This window comes from Pinus tabuliformis, chromosome 3_2, assembly GCF_031772625.1.
Source record: "Pinus tabuliformis cultivar Carrire ecotype Pingquan chromosome 3_2, CPIR1, whole genome shotgun sequence".
In the NCBI taxonomy this organism is placed as follows: domain Eukaryota; kingdom Viridiplantae; phylum Streptophyta; class Pinopsida; order Pinales; family Pinaceae; genus Pinus; species Pinus tabuliformis.
In genome coordinates, this window is record NC_142302.1 from 485,305,495 (window position 1) to 485,320,853 (window position 15,359).

Below are 15,359 nucleotides of genomic sequence, written 5' to 3' on the forward strand. Positions count from 1 at the left end.
TTTCAGTTCTCTCCCCATGGTTTGCTGATATAGCAAACTATTTGGTATCGGCACAGTTTCCACCAAACTTGACCTCCAAAGAAAAGAGAAAGATAGTCACAAAGAGCACCCCCTTCACCTAGATTAGGGGCAATCTGTTCAAAATTGGCCCAGATCAAATCTTAAGAAGGTGTGTAAGTGAAGAGGAAGTCTTTGACATCCTTCTGACCTGTCATGATGGGCCTTGTGGAGGTCACTTTGCAGCAAAGAGGACAACATTTAAAGTGTTGCAAGCAAGCTATTATTGGCCTACTCTTCATCAAGATGTGAAAAAGTATATTAGTCAGTGCGATGGATGCCAGAGGATGGGAAAGCCTACTCCAAGAGATGAAATGCCCCTACAACCTCAAGTGACTTTCGAGCCATTTGACAATTGGGGCATGGACTTCATTAGGCCTATCAACCCTCCTTCAAAGCAAAAACAACACATTATTGTGTGCACTGAAACCAAGGCAATTAAGGCAGCAACATAAGAGAAGGAGTTCCTAAGGGAGAATGTATTCTACAAATTTGGGTACCCTAAAGTGCTAGTCATAGACCAAGGCAGCCAGTTTACCTCCAACATGATTGAAGAACTGCTTAGCCATCACAAAATCAAGCATAGGACCTCCACTCCTTATCATCCACAAGATAATGGGCAAGTGGAAGTGACCAACAGGGCATTGAGAACATCTTAGCCAAGGTAGTGAGCAGCAGCAGGAAGGATTGGGCAGAGAGACTAGTTGAGGCCACGTGGGCCTATAATACAACATGGAAGACCACCACTGGATTTACACCCTATGATCTGGTTTATGGGAAAAAGGCTTTGTTGTCCATTGAGTTTGAATATAACACATTGAGGATGGCAGCCCAACTAGATTTGGATCTCAGTCATGCACAGAAAGAAAGGTTATTACATTTGAATGGCTTGGATGAATTCAAAATGCAGGCCCTCCTACATACAGAGATAATTCAACTTTAGAGGAAGATCTGACATGACAAACACATTAAGGAGAAGCAATTTCAAGAGGGAGACTGGGCATTGTTATATGATTCAAGGTATCAAGACTTCAAGGGCAAGCTAAGGACAAGATGGCTCGGACCTTATGTGGTGGAAAGATGCCATGACAATGGTTCAGTGCAAATCAGAACTATTGATGAAGAAGCCATTCCGTTGCTAGTTAATGGACACCGATTGAAAATGTACAAGAGGCCTTTATCAAAACAAGAGTTCATAGACAATATAAATAAGACAGTGATGACGGTGGAGCAAGTTCCAGCTCCTCCCTCATCAGGACACTGAAAAAGAAAAAAGAATAAGGATTCAGGTGAAAACCTCCATGAGGCGACTAAGTCCCATCTTTGGGTTGAAAATCTTGTGAGGCGGCCCAAGGGTGAGAAAAAATGAAAAGGAATAAGAAGATCCCTGGGTGAAAACCTTCCTTGAGGCGCCCAGGGTAGATATCTAGGGTGAAAACCTCTTTAAGGCAACCTAGGTGTTTTAAAAATAAAAATAAAAAATAATAATAATAATAATTGTTATTTGCAGGTGGGTGAGAAAGATAATCAAAGAACAAAGAGAAGATCCAAAGGGAACCCTGCCTCACATATATTTCATCTCCTCCACTCCTTACCATGCATCCCTCCACCAATTCCATTGTTTTTACTTCATTACTTTAAATTCAGGTAAAGATTGTGTTTTCTACTGAATCACCTCATCCATTACCATCATCCCTGCATCCACACACACTCCTACTTCCTCTGTCCATTCATTACAGCACCAGCCAACAACATGATCAAGAAATTCTAAGGGAGACACCAAACATTACCAAGTGGTAATCCAGGAGCTCCACAGCAGCAGCAGCATCAGATCTCCAGTCACAGACACCTCCAAAAGCCAAGAAACCATCAACATACAGCAGAGGAGGAAGAAGAATGACCATCAACAGCACCTCTGATCTTTGACAACTGCAGCATGGCATCAAGACCATAGGTAAGTATCCCACTCACTCACTCATATGCATCATTTGATCAAAAGTTGTAAAGGTTAAGAGGTAATTGGTTTATAAGTGAAAAGGTGGCAAAAAGGAAATTCTTTAATAAGTCAAAAGAGAATGCAAGAGTCCATAGATACAATATTTTTATGGCAACCATTTGAGAAGACTTTGAAGAATTAAGACTTGGGGTAGAAACACTAGTTCACCAAAGACTCAAGATACCCTATTTTTTGATGCATTCACTCATAGACTCCAACAATAAAGTAAAGAAAGGGAATTCCCAATAGTTGGCTCACCATGGTGTGATCAGAATCCTCATTGAGGATTCCCTCCAAAACCTCAGGATCCCTATAAAATGGTCAGTCTTCAGAGACTTATTAGCAGAGGATGACATCAAAACCCTCATCTATGATGTTAGTCCTTTTGTCAGTGAGGAGGAGGCAAAACAAGAGAAAGATACAGAGCTAGATGGGATGAGATGGATGAAGAAGAAACTAATACAGAGGAACATGCTGAAGCACAAGGAGGATGATGTTGAAACAGAGGAAGAAACTGATGGAGATGAGAAAGAACATCAAAAGCAAGAAGATAGGAAAAACAAAGAGGACAACTGCAGGAAAAGGAAAACCAGCTAGCATGTATGGCCAACCTCTCCTTGGAGGCCATCTAGTGTAGGATGCTAGCTAAATCCTATACTCTTTACCTCAAAGAACAATGGTTGCAATTTCAGATTAAAATACTAGCACAAAGGGGCACCATGCCATTTCAGGACTGTAGACAGTTTATTGATCTTTGTGATCAAAGTGCACTAGAGGATAGGGCCAAAATGGTTGAGTTTTACTTGCACAACATGGCCCTCACAGACATGAATATCTGGGATCCTAATGCAGAGCCAGGAGATCTACAATTAATGGCTTTGGCATCATCGATGAACCATGAGAAGCCAAGGGCTGCAGAGATGAAAAGGATATTGACCAGAGAGCAAAATAAACCCATTTTCATCAGAGCTGAACAATCAAATCCCATGGCCCTAATCAACACCCATAATCTAATTGCAAATGATCCTCAACTGACACTTGGATATCTTGTTGCCCAAGAGCAAGCAATTTCACATTTTGAGGATATGTTTAGGCTACTAAGAGACGATAATATACATGCTTACTAAAGGAGATGGAAAACACTGCAACACAGCTTGAAGACTAGAGAATATCACTCCCCTCAAAGGTTGAGAGAGGCACTCAACAGGACACCTATGTATAAGCAATCAATGGAAAGGTTGAAGGTCAATTGGATAGGCCTAAAACTCATTCCACCACTACTCCTAAGGATGCTAGAAGGGAGAAAAGAAGAAGAAGAAAAAAGGTAGTGGGAAGAAGTAGAAAGGAAAGCAGGCTTCTATGAACAAGAAGAAGAGACCACAACTAAAGCATGGGATGTCATAGAGGCTACAGAGCCATGAAGGACATGGACATTAATTAAGTTGCTCAGAGGATTAGCAACACTTTCATTAGGGGGGTGATGATGAGCCTCATCATTGAGTAATTATATGGGCATTAATTGGCCTTAATTCACCTCCTATCTTAGTCAAACCAACTATTCTCACAACTTATTGCATACTTTTGATTATATTTTGTTTATGAAATGAGTTAGAGTTGGATATTTGGCTTTGTGTTCTAATGTGCATGTAATGCAGGAATAAAGGATAAAAGCAAGGAAAAATGCAGGTATAAAGGATAAAAGCAAGGAACTATGGCAAAGACCTTGGTAAAACTAGAATGGGACAAGGGAGAGTAATTATAGGATGGTAAATCCTCCTCATTTACTACCCCTCCATTAGAATATTCCTCCACCAGCTCTGAGTGTAAACAACCATCACTTTGAAGACTAGAAGACAACCGAGCAAGTGAAAAGGACAGAAACCAATTTTTCTTGAGTTAGAGGCCAAGCCTCCCTAATGGGAAGGAATTCGTTAGAGACTTCAAATGTATAAATAGAGAGGCTTAGGACCTCAGTAGGATTCAGACTTCTACTGCAAAAACTCTATTTCATTTCGGAGCTGCAAGACTTGTGACAAGTTGCTCTGTAATCCATGGTTTTCATAATGAGAATGAGTTCTGTTTTAAGCTAGCTCTGAGTTAACTCTGAGGGTTGAAGCTCTTGGGTTAGGGCCCGACCCGAGCAGCCAAAGCTCCTCTTCATTGTACATATCTGTTAGCATAGATTTATGTTCATTTGCTTAAATAGATTCATGGTTTTTTCATTATTTATCTGCTTAGTAGCTTCTTGGTTGTGTTCATTTGCTTAAGTAGGATTCATGGTTTTTCTAGTTATTTGCTTAGGTGGTTGCATTTTCATTACAGTAGCGTAGATTAGATCAGTTGTGTTGTAGTTTACTTCCATTTGTGCCTTCTTTCAGTTTACAGGTTAGCTAGGCAAAAAAGATCACTATCAGGTTGTGCGCAAGTGTCTCGACCTCATCTCCTCCCTTGGGACCATGACTTGAGGAAGAGACCCTTCAGCAACCCCAAAAACACAGGTTTCTAGTTCTCGCATGAGCTATGGAGTTCGTTGTTTGATGCAGTTATTTGTTCACCCACACTGGGTTTTCTGTCGTTTTCATTTAAAAACCTCCTTCAACACATTCTTCATGCATCACTTCCTCGCCATTTGATTCCCAACAAACCTTCACAATCACCGTCTGATTCATTATTTTCTCTAATTACTGCCTCGCATGAAGTCTTCCACTTACTTTATGCACTTTAAGTCCCCACCGTCGATCTGCCTTGCCTGATCCGACGGCTATCGCGTCACCTCAGCACTTCATGCGCTTTAAAACCCCCACCATCAATCTACCTCACTTGATCCGACGATTATCGCTTCACCCGATCACCAAATAGCTTGGCCAATCTCCACCGTTGATTAGCCCCGCCTGATCCAACAGCTATTGCGCAATCTCGCGCGGATTAGTGCACGACCATTATACGCCAGAGAGCATGCGAGAAAATGGTTTTCTCATGATACATGTCACGCAGTTAGTCTAATCGCGTGAAATTTTAAAATACAGCTTACAACTTTGAGGGCACGCGAGAAACTACTTACCGCCTTAGAAACCCACTCCATCATTTCCGCACGTTTCTGTTTCCCGTGATACGATCTCCACTGTCCATCTCTTGACTTCATCCACGCAATAAGATCTCAGTCATTCATCACTGTGTTAACCTCGTCCGTCCATCTCCTAGCTTAATCTCCGTGATTAGATCTTGACCATTCATCTCCTGTTAACCTCATTTGTCCATCCACTCGCTTAATCCCTCGCGATACGATCTCCACCGTTCATATGCTTTGTTACCTTGTTCGTCCACCCATTCACTTAATTCCTCGCGATACGATCTTCGTCGTTCATCCTGTTCATCCATTTATTTGCTTAAGCCCCGCAATAAGATCTCCATCGTCCATCTTCTGTTCGTTGATCGATCCAACAATGAAAGTCCCTATGCGCTACTGCGTCCTTACGTCCTCCTTTTGTTGATTTCGACCTCCGATTTCTCTTTCGCGTGAAACTCGATTTAGTCTAAGTTTCTTTGCTTACACCTTAGTTTAGTTTAATGTTTTTTTACTTCTGCAACTTAGATAGCAGCCTTAGGTTAGTGATTGTTTTAGCAATTCTACTTAGCATAGCTGTTTAATTGGTTAGTTAGGTCATGATGTGAGTTTAGCATTTCATGTTGTTTTCTTCATTACTGCAGTAGAGTAGCTCTCTCTTAGAATAGGTGTGCTCTTCTCCCATCAAAGAATTAAGCTTCTTTTGACCCTATAGAAGTTTGGCTTGGAACCCTTGGGGTCTCTTGCCAGATAAACAGTGACAACAAGTAGGACCTTCACTTCTACTTGTGCATATAGCACTGTCACCTCCAAGTTTATACAAACCCCGGGTTGATAAGTAAGGCTGGTAGCCCTGGGAGTTGCAGCATTCTTGTTGCAATACCTAGGCTCATTAATGCTCTTAGTAGAAGAGTGTAGGTGAATCATATTGCAGCAGTGAGTTCTTATGGGATAGACTTGCAAGAGCGGATCTTGTAGGCAGGATAACATGATGATAGGTATCAGTCGTTGAGGCATAGGTTACAAGAACATGGTACAGGTGATAGGGATGAGGAGTATCACCTCACAACAAATGACTTGGTTACATTTAGGAATAGGATTTATGCATCGGATAATAGTGAGCTCAAGGAGCTTATCTTGAGATATTTTCATGTTAAGTCGTATTCAGGTCACCGAGAATATCAAAAGACATTGGAAATAGATAAGAAGTTTTATCATTTGTTGAATTTGAAGAAAGAGGTGGCTGAGTTTGTTGTGAGATGTTTGGATTATCAGGAGGTAAAAGTAGAGTGTAAGCATCCAGGTGGTTTATTGTAGCCGATTCCGATTCTAGAGTGGAAATGGGAGGTCATTTCCTTGGATTTCATTATAGGTTTTCCGAGGACATCGAAGCAACATGATTATATTATGGTGGTGGTTGACAGGTTAAGTAAGGTAGCTCACTTCATTGTAGTTAAGTCTACAAATTCAGCTAGTGAGGTAGCTTAGATTTCATTAGGGAGATAGTGAGATTGCATGGTGTTCTTAAGAAGATTGTATCCGACAGAGATGCCAAGTTCACTTCCAGGTTTTGGAAAGAGTTGTTTGCAGGCTTGGGGACAAAGTTAGCTTTTGGTACAACTCATCATCTACAGACATATGGACAGAGAGAGAGGGCCAACAAGATTCTTGAGGACATGTTGAGGATGTAAGTCATGCATCAACAATGGAAGTGGGAAGAGTATATTCCACTGGCAGAGTTTTCTTATAATAATGGGTATCAAGAATCCTTGAGGATGAGTCTGTTTGAGGTTCTTTATGGGCATATTTGTAATACTCGTATCAACTGGAGTGATCTAGTGAACAAGGTGTTTATTGGAACGGATATGTTGAAAAACATGGAACAGGAAATTTAGGTTATTAAAAGGAATTTGAAGGTAGCACATGATAGAAAGAAGAGTTATGCAGATCAAGACAGAGTATTTAAGGAGTTTCAGGTTGGGGAACATGTGTATTTGCACATCAAGCCCAAGAGGAGCTCCTTGAGGGTTGGATCATGTGCCAGGATGACACCTTAATATTGCGAACCTTTCGAGATCCTTGAGAGGATTGGACCAATGGCCTACAAACTTGCACTGCCTCCAACAATGAAAGTCCATGATGTTTTCCATGTTTCATTACTTAAGAAGTATGTACAAGATGTTTATCATGTGATTGATTAGTTTGTATTTGAGGTGGAACCGAAGAGAGAATTCCAGCCAAAACCAAAATGCATACAGCAGCAAAAACAACTCATGCTCTGGAACAGAGCAAACGAGCAGGTTAAAGTGTAGCAGAAGCACTTTGGGCCCAATGAAGCTACATGAGAGATGGCTGATCAAATGCGGCCTATGTGAGTTGTGTTATAAAGATCCAATAAATGGTATGGTTGTCATGTTTGTTATGTTGGTCATGGTTTGTAGTAGTTGATCATTATAAATACTACATCAAGCTATGTTATAAAGCTCCATGGGCAATATGTTTTGTTTTCAATGGTTTGTTGGTCATAGGTGTCATAAAACACCGAGGATGTTGTTCCCCCAAGGGGGAGGGGTTTGTAACGACCCCTGGTTGATTTTTTATGTAAATAAAATAAGACCAAGGTTGTGGGACATGTATCCCAAGCTGAATGTTGGGAAAAACATAGTGATGGGTATCACCAGTTATTAGTTAATGGCCATGGAAATTGGAAAAGGCATTAGCAAAGGTAGAGTGGCAATAATTGGCATTTAATTTATGAAACAAAATAAAGTAGGAGAAAAGGAAGGTGAAGAGACACAGATTTGCATGAGAAGGAAATTGAAGGAAAATGAAGAAAATAAAGGCTTCAATAATAAAAAGGCTTATGAGGATCAGTTCACAATTTTTGTTAGTTGAACCTTTTGTCAATTTAGTTTTGGATCTCTCTTTTATTCTCTCATTATCTCGCACTCTTGCACACTTAGAGTATTCTTGGAGCATTCTTGGAGCACTTTGGCAAACATTGGATTTGGAGAAAGAAGGCAAAGGAAAGCAGGAAAGAGCAAGCAAATAGGTGGATCAACAACTACAACTCGATTGCTTTGTAGGTAATAGATTACATGTGTGATTTCCTTGCTGATTTTTAGATGCATGGTATATGCATGTGAGTTTTTGGTTATGTGTTATCATTGGCATAATTTTCCTAGATTGACAGTTGTTTTAGCCTTGCCTTGCCATTTCCTCGACAACCATGGTGTTGTGGGTTTTTCCACTTGATTTTTTTTTTCTTGATTGGTGCTCATAATTCTTTATGGATGTGGGTTGGAACAAAAGCTTTAGAAACCTTCGAACAACTTGGGTTGAGTTACTAGTCTTGGAGCCTAGGTTGGGACAAACGCTCTAGAGCCCTTGGTGGGCTGAGTTACTAGTCCCTGGATGCGGGTTGAACAAACGCTTTGGAGTTCTAGAAGGATGTGGGTTGAGTTACTAGTTTTAGGAGCCCTAGACAACTTGGGTAGAGACCAATCTAGTTGGTGTTAGTGATGTCTAACCGTGGAGGTGGAATCACTGTGGTTGAGGGTTGAGGTGGTTTGGCCTTTGGAAGCCCTGGTTTGGTTTTGTTTTGGTTTATTCCATGAGATCCCACATTCATGCTTGGAATATGGCATGAGGGTGATTGGATGAAAGAGAGATTTGGTTCAGCCCAATCTATGGTCAAGTGGTACATGGAAGTCCCTGACTTGGTTGGTATTTTCACATGTTAATATGAGATATTTCCTTATTGTGATATACAAGTATTTGCAATGATTATGTTGGTGATAATATGGTTGAGTTGCCATGATCTCTATGTTGGTTATTTTCCAGTTAAATAATGCGTATTATCTACGACTCTTATCATGAATCATTCAGTTATTGATTGGTTGATGAATGTATGGACTAATAACGTTGTCATAGCTAAGTGGAGAGGGAATAGGGCCTTCTTGGTGATTCTCAGATGAATCTCAGACTATTATGATCAAATATGCAATCATGACTTGTAGTTGACATGCTTTCCATGTGTTTGACGAAATGTCTAGTGTGTTCTAGGCAGTATAGGTCAAGTTCCGCCTCCAAGTTTGAATGTTTAGCTTTGTTGTTATGTCAATTATGATTATGGAAAGTCTCAGGTAGTTCTGGGTAGTTATATGGACGCTGGCCTGGAAAGGTGGCTCAGATCTCAGGACTGCACCCTTTGAATTGGGCAAGTTAGCTCACAACGCATGGAGGCATTTTTGTACATGCGGTTGGAGACCTTCAACTGCACTGAGGCTTTGTCGTGCATGTGGTTAGGGGTTAATCTTGTGGGGAAGCAGTGCCAACTCAATGTTTGGTCACCTGGGGTGGTCCTTTGGCCTTTGAATGTCCTGTAGTCCCAAGGGGTGTTGTGAGTTGTCATTTCGTGGTCAGGTTGTCAACCTCACTTCCATAACTAGAGCTTAGAGGTCCGGTCATGTCATCGTAACTCTTTGTCTCATATTTACCCTAGCCAACCAATGAAATTGGGTAAATGTTGGAGGGGTGGTTACAATTCCCAAGGGTTGGGGGTGGAGATGGTTTTTTCCAAGAAGCCCTCAACAGGTGGGTGGAGACAAGAAAATTCATTAAGGTATGGTAAAGAAGTTATGAGGCATCCAAGCTTGGTTTGGTTTTGTGATCTCGAGATCGGTTTAGGTGAGATCATGATAGCTTAAGGGTGGAGGTGGATTAATCTTTGGATTCCCTATTCAATTTTGTATTGGTTTATCCCTTGTGATCTCACATTCATGCTTGGAATATGGCACGAGGGTGATTGGATGAAAGAAAGAATTAGTTCAACCCAATCCATGGTCAGACGATATGTAGAAGTCCCTGACTTGGTTGACTTTTGCATATGTTAATAAAAGTTATTTTCCTATTGTGGTTTATGAGTAATTGTACTTGTTATTATGTGGATTTTATGACTAATTTTTCATGGTTAATATTTTGGTTATATGTTGGTTATAAGCATGGTTCAATGAGGTGCTCTAGCTATGGCTCTTGTTCATGAGTTGATAAGTATTTGAATGGTCGATGAATGCATGGGCTGACAAGTGTCGTTGCAGCCACTTGAGAGGAAATTAGACCTTCTAGGTGATTCTCAGATGATGTTCAAAGATTTAAGGCTAGATATGCATTCATGAACTGTAACTCATGTGTTTGATGAAATGTCTAATGTGTACTAGGCAGTCTAGGTCAAGTTCTAGCTTCTAGTTTTAATGATTGGCATTGTCGTCATGTAACTTGGGATTCTGAAAAGTTACAGGCTATTTTCGATAGTGGTCTGGAGGCTAGCTTGGAAAAATGGTTTTGATCTCAAAATCGCTGGCACTGAACTGGAAGATTTGGGTCATAACCACATGAAAGCATGCCTATGTGTGTGGTTGGAGGCTCACAATTGCATGCATCTTGTGTTGTGGGTGTGACTGGGGTTTAGGATTGAGAAAACGTAGTTGCAATTCATGATCTAGTCATCAAAGGTTGTGAATTGATTTCTGGGTGATCTAGTGCTTCCAAGGGATATCGATAAGTTTTTGGTTCGTCAACCCCACTTCCATAACTTGAACTTGGAGGTTGGGTTATGTCATAGTAACACCCTAACTCATTTTTACCCCAAAGAGCTTGTAAAAGCAGGTAAATGTGGGAGGGGTGCAGTTACAACCCCGTTAATACTTCAAGAAAGCACTCCACAACCGAAGTGTTACAGAACAAGCCACCTGCAAATATAAGGAGTTGTTAAAAAACCAACCATCTACAAAACAATTGTTACAAAACATCAAAAGGACCTGCACAATTGGAAAAATAATAATCCTGAAAATTGGAAACAAACTTGTGAGTGTGAACTACTCACCTAACTAGTCACACCATCCACAAGCTGCTCTCTGACTAAAAGAAATGCAAAATTTGTGTTGCCATTCTTTGTGAATAAAACGTTGAAAAATTAACAGATACTCGATAGAGAAGTGAGATTAACCAAACCAGTCCCCCATCCCCAACCTCGCCAAACAAGGAAAACAAATATAATAGTCATGCCTTGCCTTGCCATGGTTTTCTGTTTAGTTACTTCTAGTGATGCTTGAAATTAAAATTTATTTGTCCTCCTCTCATGAATATGGGTTGCGATTAATAAAGGCTTATCATTGAATGTAGCATCGACCCATCAAATTGTTGTTTTGTTCAAATTGTTGTTGTTTTTTAGCAACACTTCCATAACACAAATGAGGATCATTGTGCGGAGTGCGAAGGTGGCTGTCATTTTGCAAAGTGCAAAGATCCATACTTTGCACAACAAAGCAGTTGCTGTTGAAGAGTGTAAGACAAAAAAAATCTGCGAGTAATAATGAGAAGATTCTTCAACAAATGTTCAGTTCCATTGCCCTCTCAGAAACTTTGCATAGATCATGTGTCCATGCTACGTTCAATAATGTGATTATAACCATTTTGTCTAGGTTCGCAGCCTTCGACAGTCTTAATTCAAGCTCCATCTTATCAATGAACATTGCAGTACTATTATAATTCTACACATTTATACAAACAAATTAGAGTAGAGTGACCTTATAAATACCATAACACGTAGGACTATATAAGGATTCTAAGGAATTGCGTGCTTACATGGTAATATGTAGTTTTAGTGCATGATCTTGGGATGCATGATCCTAGGATTTTTAAAAGGTCTGCAAATTTGTGCGAAAAGGAGTTTAAAACAACAGGATTAATGAACCCCATTTGGGCCTTGTTCAAAATTGCAAAACAAATTAATCCAACCAAAGTTACGCAAAGCAAAACCACATCCACATCCCTCACCTCGTAGCGATTGACTGCCATGGAAATACTCCTTAATTTCTTTCGTTCTAATCTTGTTGGTAACCCTTCATAAACATTCATAATGGCAATTCTTGCCACATGACGTTCAAGATTCCTTGCTAAACAAGTTTGAATGATATCATTTGCATACTGCTTTTTCTTCTGTTTTCAGATGAATAAACAGATTTGCAAAACTCAGAAATGGGGCAAAAAATTCGTCCGGTTGGGATGGTACTGTACCTAGAACATTCATTGAAGAATCCTCTCATCATTGGTCACAAACGCAGTAATGCATTAGTTGCTGAAAATTTATATATTTATGTTATGCAGACGAGTATAGTGAAATATGGAATGTTCATTTGCTTTCTCACTTACATGCCTATATCTCTTTGCGATCAAGTTTCTCATGGATCTCTAGTTTGTCACAATCACGTTCTTGACTCTTCAGGAACCATTTCTATCTGAATGATACCAAGAGAAACATGTGTCTAACATACAAATGGTTGCTTTGATATGCTCTAAAAGTGGCTTAGCTTGTGTATATGGACTTCTCTTGGGGGGATTTATTGCTTTAAAATCTTCACTCTAAAGATTATGTACATATCCTAAAAGCAAGGTTTTTGACTTGACATTACTGTAGACAGAGGTTGTCACGTGCTCAGAGGAAGAAACAAGGGGGTGTCGGTGGGGGGAGGGGAAATGTTGATACATTGTGCATAGTGCAGAGGTGCGGAGGAAGAAAGCTTCCTCTGCACCTCCGTACTTCGCACAATTATGGAGATTTGTCAAGCATAACAATTTCAGAGCACTCACGGACAAAATGCCCCGATCTCCTCTGCCCTCCCGTCCCCCTTCCCCCTCGCCTACGTTAAGGACCTACTCAGAGCACTGTGTCAATGTCAGTGTCAAAGCACTCACTAGCAAAATGCCCACTCACAAAATTAACCTTTTTTTATTTGAAAATGATTTGTCAAACACTGACAAACACCGAAAATAAATTGCTCTCCACTAGGGGAATTATGTCACATCAAAGCTCGTTCAACTAATAGAAAATTAGAAATAAAATTTCAATTAGAAAATTATTTTTGAATTTACAAAAAATTACGAATATTCAACATTTTTCCAAAACTTTAATTACTAGCAATTGTCCCAAAAGGTACAAATAGAGGCCGATAGGATTATTAAATTGGAATTGTTGAATTTTTTTAGAAGAGATATTGGTTCAATCAGCCTGGTTTCCTACACTGCCACAACTCTTCCCGGTAAACCCTGACAATGATTCTGCTTTTGTGAAAAATTAAAATTTGCACCAGTAAACGTCACACATATACCTATACAGCTGGATTGTTGATTGATATCTTTGGACATTGAATAATTTAAGGTAAATCTATTCGCTATTACGCATTTGTGAAAAAATGAAAATTTGCACCAGTGAGCATCACAAATATATACAGTTGGATTGTTGATTCATACCTTTGGACATGCTCGATTAATGAATAATTTAGGGTATAATCTATTACGTAAACAAAGGATCAAAGGGGGAAGGGGTGGGGTTTGTGTACTGGATCAAGCCTTTGAGATTCATGGGAGAAACGAAGGAAGAATCCCCGCCCAAAACCTCCTCTGCAATCATCCACTGTACCCTCTCAGTTGGATGAAATTTGTCCCAGTAAACATATTCCTTGGGATCCTTGCAGATTGAGCACCCTGGATCCAACCCACAGCCTACATGGCCATTGTATGGACCATCTCCACAGAAAACCTGTTGACCCACCCCGTACCTCCTAGTCTTCGTCATCCAAAATGAGGTCTAGTCTGCAGCACCCTAGGTCGATGGCCTAGGCTGCCCTGGTTCGAGTCCTCCTGCCGACAGAGCCCTCATCGCTCTCTTTTTCACATCCCCCCTCAAGTGAGAAAGGATTCATAACCCTATATAATCTTATTAATGAATATTATTATATATAATATTATATTAATATTAAGGTTTAATCCTATTCATATTACCAAAAATAATTTAAGAGAGTCATAAACTAAGCAATATGGGGATTAACAAAAAAAATTAATTAATTAATCTATAAATAAATAAAAATAATTTTTTAGGAAGAAAGCGCAGGAATCTAGCATCTGTTGATACTCCAACCATCATCTCTATTTAAATTAACAAGTCTTTTTTTTTCAATTTCTAAGGCCTCTCTAAATTTACGATAATGAAAATGGTCAATCCTCGCAATGACTTTAGCCTCTTCAATGGAGATGTGATGATTGGTTTTTTCTGCATGCTCTACCAAAGCGGAGGAGCGAGACCTTCCATGCCTGATGTCGGCAGCATGTTCACAAATCCTTTGGTTAATGGATTGACCGGTCTCACCAATATAAGGAGCTCGACAAGAACAGGGAATGATATAAACACCCTTCTAATCCTCGGGGTTAATCGGGTCCTTAACAAAATGAAGAGAACTTCATATAGTGTTAAGAGGTCTAAAAGAAGAATGAATCTCATGCTTCCTCAAGATCCTAGCAATTTTATCCGTGGTCCCTTGAATAAAGGGAAGATGAACACCGGAAGACCAATCCTTGGGGTCAATCTTACTCTTAGGACCCTTTTCAGCATTTTGAAAAGCCTTAAGACCTTGAGACCTACTATAACCATTCTTATTAAAAACTTCTAGGAGGTAAGTTTTCTCATCTTCAAGGTGATTTTCGTCATAAACTTGCAACGCCCGCCGAAGTAGCTAAGGTGTTGAGAACGCCTATCTTTTGAGCAGGAAAATGATGGGAGCTAGCATGGAATTAAATTGAATTTAATTATTTTAGAGAGATGTTACAATGTTTAACATTTTGACTTAGTCAAATTAAAATTAAAATATAAAATATAAAATTTTCCAACCCATGGTTTTTCCTTATCATATTTTTAATCTATGGTTTTTTCCCATGGTATTTTTCTCTAATGTGAGTTATTTAAAGGTTAATATTTAAACTAATCTAAATTCATTTTAACTCTACATCTACCAAATGCCAAAAAAATCAAATCTCTTTTCACTCTTAAAAAATCAAAGTGTCAAAAAAAATCCCTCTTAACACATAATAAACTTACAACTAAAAATAAATCTAAACTAATTTTTAAATTTAAAATTTAAAATTTATATTTCAATTAAATTATAAAAATAAATTAATAATACATTGCATTTAAAAATTAAAAATCCTCAAAAATCTTTGCTTTTCTGAGCTTTTTTCTTTGGATCTTTGATTTTTATGATCTTTTTCGTGCTTTCTTGATTTTTTTTGCATAGAATCTTTTTTGAGCTTTTGTGCTTTCTTGACTTTCCGTGCTTTCTTGATTTTCCATTGTTTTGTTTTCTGGTTCAGATCAACGGTTGAAAGTGTTTCATCTGATCTAACGAATCA